The following is a 6,000-nucleotide window of genomic DNA, read 5'->3' on the forward strand; positions in this document are numbered from 1 at the left end:
GGAACCTCGAGCTCAAATCATATCATTCCTCGATAATATTATAGAAGGAGTGACATTAATAAAAATTATTTATAGGCTTGAATTTAAAGGATATGTATTGGATTTAAAGAAGATATATTCGATTAATATTATAATTTAGGGTTTGATCATCCCCAAAAATAAAAAAATTTTAAGGAAACGGCGAAATGTCGATCGAATGAATAAACGAGGTCGCCAAGATATGTTATGATCCAGATTTTTGGATCCCAAGTTTAAATATCTAAACTTTAAAAGGAAAATTAAACACTTATATCAAAATTTTTCAAGAGGGGGTATATCATTAAATTATTTTTATGGCATCCCCTCCTTTTATACACTTGTCTGCCCTGAAATATCAGTAAACCTGTATTCACAAAATCGAAACTCCCTAATGTCCTTTTTCCCTATATTTTATGACAAATCATCCTTCAATTTCTGTAACAGGACGATATATTAAAACATAAAGAAATATTTTTATGATATAAAATAAAATTATTCATCTAGATCCATTCTAAAAATGAGATTTACTGTCCTTTAAACTTTTAGCGAAAAATGCTAATAGGCATGGTTGGTAAGTCGGCCAATTGACCAGAGGAATATCTCAAAAAAAATTAAAAATATTTTTGAAAAGCAAAAAAAAGATATAAATACATGTAATCATAATGCTGCTTATTTATTGGGTCACCAATTTCAAGTGGAGCATCTTACTAGTATGAATTTAATGAAGTATGATATGATACAAGAAATAGGAGTTTTACAAGGTGGTGTTGATCAAAATATTTCAAGTAACATCATAAATTTCAGAAGTAAAAGCGGCATGTTTAGTAGAAAATTATGTGGTAAACAGTAAATTCCATACAAAATAATCAGATTCCAGCCTCGAGTTGGTGGAATGGCCTTTGCTCACCATAATCAGTAATAGAACATTTTACTAAAGAAAATTGATTAAAAAATATTAAAGAAAATGATAATATTGAACATGAATCAGAACAAGACTCTGTCACGAAGAGCGAAACATTAGATATTGAATGACAATGAATCTTAAAAAAAATAAAAAAAAAATATTATAGATTCATTTTATTATTAAATACAAACCTGTCAAATGCACGATCCTGCGTCAATAGATCAAAATCAAATCCCTTTAAGGTTTCTCATCTAAATAATGATGATTATTTTTGCGAATATAAGAAATTTATACATAATCTGAACTTCAAGATTCAGTATTTACCAATCAGATAGATATAATATAAACAAAAAAACCTTCTTTTATATGAAACTAATTATCAAGATCAGATAGGTAAAATAACGATGAATAGAAGATTTTATTTTTTTTTATAAAAATATTTTTTGAATAAAATATGGGATGTGGTTAATTTCGGAAATTTTAAAAAATCTAATGGAATTGTGGTAGCTGAGTTGAGTGCAGTAGACTCCGACATTTAAAAAATTTGTGTGGTAGATCTGGCAACTATGCGCCTGTTTGGCCTATTAATTAGATTTACAACTAAAATAAGGGCTCTACGGTAGTGGAGGTAAATTTGTGTTATAAACAATCAATTTTACCGGTTGTATCTTGTAACCTATAAGAAAATGTCATTTATGAATTAAAAAAGTGAAAGTCAAAGTTAGGATTTTTTTGTATGAAATTAAAGAATCTGCTTTTTATTAATAACTAAGATCTATAGTAATTTGGCTATTGTTTCTAACACAGGTGTTGGCAAATAGTCCCCTAAAAAGATATTTTAAGCCCCATATACATACGCTTTTCTATTTATATATTCAAGCTAACCCTCTATGTATATGTTTTATATAAGTCAAGAAGATGAAATAAATAATATATATCTTAAAAAGAATTTAAAAAATTGTGAAATTTATTTTTATGCTTTTAAAATCCCTAGCCAAAATCAGACCTTTGTCTATATCTAAGATATACTAATCCCACTAGCCTACATCAGACATTAATCTATGTGTAGATTCTTTTTATTTTAACCAATTTTAAATATATTAGTCTTTCACTGATGAGATAATAATTTTTTCAATGGCTGGAGCTGACATGATCTAGAAAGTAGAAAACAAAATCACTGAATCACATAACGTAGAAATTGGAAAGATTAAATCTTATCCCTCTTTCTATTGGATTCCTTATTTACCGTTAACCTTAACCAACACAATCAATTTTTTTTTAAATCGTAAAAAACGTTTTAAAAGAAACGAAAAATAAACGTTATGCTACACAACAAATATAATGGTTTCAGAAGCACTACTTTACATTTTCAAAATCGGAGAATTACAAATGATGAGTAATGTAACACTTCCTCTACTATAAGTAATTCTAACTATAACTTTGTGCCAAACCCTGACAGGCGAAATTCTAGCTTCACCCATTGGAGGGGGGGGGGCAGACAAAAATTTTGGAGGGGCAGTTAAAAAAAACGAATATAAGTTATTCACAAAATTGAAATATACGATTTTATTTGAAAATAAAAAATATATTATGATCAAATATGTTTATAAAATTAGATGGAAGATAAAAATTGACTTATCGGAAAGAAATAAGTTGATTTAATGATTTTACAAATATTATTTTAATTGTGCTGGTATAATATTTGTTAGGGAATTATATAATATATATAATTTAGAAAATATTTATAACTATATTGCAATTGGTATTATCTCAATGATTGAGCAGTGTAAAATTATAAAAATAAAGTATTAACAATCTCTTCAGTAATATTGATTGCCAATAAAGGTTTTGATTTTTTTTGTCTAGAAAATTAAAATGGTCATCTTGATTTAAATTTATTTAAATTTCGTAATTAGTTTATACAAAAAAATTGGAAAAATCTTTAAGTCTTATGATATTCTTCTTCTGTAATTATATTGTTACTCAAGGCCCCTGTATATAAGAACTTTTATTCCAATTGATAAAACCCGTTTTGGAATATTTGATTAATCATTGTTTAAGTTATAGATAATACAAGGAAGGCAAATATCTGCCTCAGCTTCAAATAATTATTCAACCTATACGTATTTATAAAACTTTAAAGATAATCTTATTAGAAGTAATTCCTGAAATATCTTTTTATTTCATTTCGTTATCAAATCGTTCTTTTTACATGCAAATTCACATTGGGGTAGGCAGCTGGGGGGGGCAGGGAGACAAATCCACCCCCTCCCCCCCCCCCCCAAAGCCAAAAAATGCAGATGCCTGATATATTTTTCAAAAATATTATTGTTTATATTAATTTATATTTGTTAATTTTTATTCGTATCTCATATTAAATATATATTTTATTACATTTATTATCACATTCATAAGTTATTTTATCAATTAATTTCGATTTCAAGTTTTCCGGCGTAATATTTACTTATTATTTTCAAATTTTTAGTGGCGTAATATTTATCTACCATTTTCCAATTTCTAGTCAAATATTAATTAATTCTGAAATTTCTGGTCCAACAGGGAAAAAGAAATTGCAACCTTGTCCAACGAGATAGAGCCTCTTCCATCAAGCACTAACAGCTATTAAGGAGTTAGAAGTGCCAATTATTTGCTATTACTGAAATAACACAATGGGCTGAAAGAAATATTTCCTCAGAAGCAAGAAAATTATTGGATTCAATGCTTATTCCAAATTTGATTTCACATTAGAATGTATTATTTAATTATACAACTATTTTAGGTATTACTTTTCAAAAAGATGACATTGATTTGATTAAGAGATGAGAATAGCGGAGAGCATTTTATCAGAACTCAAGGAAATTAGGGCTAATGTTGATGAAGAATTTCATATTAATTTATATTTGTTAATATTTATTCGTATCTCATATTAAATATATATTTTATTACATTTATTATCACATTCATAAGTTATTTTATCAATTAATTTTGATTTCAAGTTTTCCGGCGTAATATTTACTTATTATTTTCAAATTTTTAGTGGCGTAATATTTATCTACCATTTTCCAATTTCTAGTCAAATAATAATTAATTCTGAAATTTCTGGTCCAACAGGGAAAAAGAAATTGCAACCTTGTCCAACGAGATAGAGCCTCTTCCATCAAGCACTAACAGCTATTAAGGAGTTAGAAGTGCCAATTATTTGCTATTACTGAAATAACACAATGGGCTGAAAGAAATATTTCCTCAGAAGCAAGAAAATTATTGGATTCAATGCTTATTCCAAATTTGATTTCACATTAGAATGTATTATTTAATTATACAACTATTTTAAGTATTACTTTTCAAAAAGATGACATTGATTTGATTAAGAGATGAGAATAGCGGAGAGCATTTTATCAGAACTCAAGGAAATTAGGGCTAATGTTGATGAAGAATCAAAAGCAGAGCTATACATGTTTAATATTTGTCTCCCTCGACTTGTAGCAAGGCAAGCTCATCGTTAAAACATTAATATAGGATCAGTAGAAGAGTATATCTATGATGCAGATACATTTATAACCCAAATAAATGAATTCTGCAAATATTACTTCCACAAAAGCCTTCCCAACCTTTTTCAGATAGTGATAGAAAAAAAACATTTGTTAGATTTTTATTATGAAGATGTTAAAGTATCTAACTAAGTTTATAAGATTAACTATAGTTGATATAGTCCCAAAAAATGCTATGGATGCTCTGCATTATTTCAAACACATTTTAGATTAAATTCCCAATGTATTAAAAGGGTTTATAAACTCTTCCCATTAATAAACTAATTAGAGAACATTCTCTTTTTTAAGAAGAATAACAGAGGCCTGCAGAAGTACCATTTGCAGGGCACGACCCGGATTTTTTTTATAGATTTTTTACGGCCCGGCCTGGGTTTTTTTTTAAAAAATTTTTAGGCCCGGCTCGGTTTTTTTTTAAATAAAATTTTCAGGCCCGGCCCGGATTTTTTAAAAATAAATTATATTTATTTTTGATTTTTATAGCTAATAATAACGATTTCAAATATAGGCTGTTTTAAAAAATACAGCCCGGCCTGGGTGTTTTTTTAAAAATAATTCAGGCCCGGCTTGGGTGTTTTTTTTAAAAAATTCAGGTCCGGCCCGGGTGTTTTTTTTAAAAAATTTCGTGCCCGACCCGGGTATATTTAAAAAAATTAAAATACTGTCCGGCCTGGGGGCCGGGCCTGCAGGTCTCTGAAAAACATACCAAGAAGTCCAACATGTGAATGTAGATTGAAAGGTTTGGATCTTTTGAATATTCATAGGCATTTGACTACAAGCAAGGATGAGATAATTGAAAAATTAGCTCAATCCTAACGAAGATTGGATTTTACATTGTAAAATAACATACAAAATACAATTATTCCTAAGAAACTTTTTGTGTAAAGGTTCAAAAAATTCAAATTTCTATTTTGGGTCATTTAAGTGATTCTTTACATATAATATTTTTATAATTCACATTAATTTAAAATTGTGTATTAGGAATAATTATTAGTCCTAATAAATTTATGCTTGATATTTTTAAAAAACAATAATATTTCTTAAAAAAATTTACCAAATTCCTGCCTACGCGCCTGCAAATTCATATAATAAATATAATAATGAAAATAAACATTTACACAAAATAATTTTTTTTTAATACATAACATTTGCCCCCAATCTAATTGGTTCGTTCGTATTCTTTTCGAATATCCATCTTGACTTGTAGATTCTAACTTTTGTGTAATACTTCCTTCAGTTTCTTGACTTATAGCATTTTCCTCCCTCTCCTTTAGGTTTATTTCATCGTGATTGTTTACTATCCTCTTAGCCTACTATCTCTTCAGTCCTCTCGTCTACTTCGGTTCTCTCTTTTCCTCAGTTAATATATTTTTGGTTCTTTTCCTTAATTGATCAGTATGACGTATAATCGTTTTACCATCTATACTTACTTCATATCGTAAGGATCCGAGCATGCTTTTGACGTATAATCGTTTTACCCTTTATACTTACTTCATATCGTAGTGATCCGAGCATGCTTTTAATAATGGCCTT

This window comes from Gordionus sp. m RMFG-2023, chromosome 1, assembly GCF_954871325.1.
Source record: "Gordionus sp. m RMFG-2023 chromosome 1, tfGorSpeb1-WG-v2, whole genome shotgun sequence".
NCBI classification, from domain to species: Eukaryota; Metazoa; Nematomorpha; class Gordioida; order Chordodea; family Parachordodidae; genus Gordionus; species Gordionus sp. m RMFG-2023.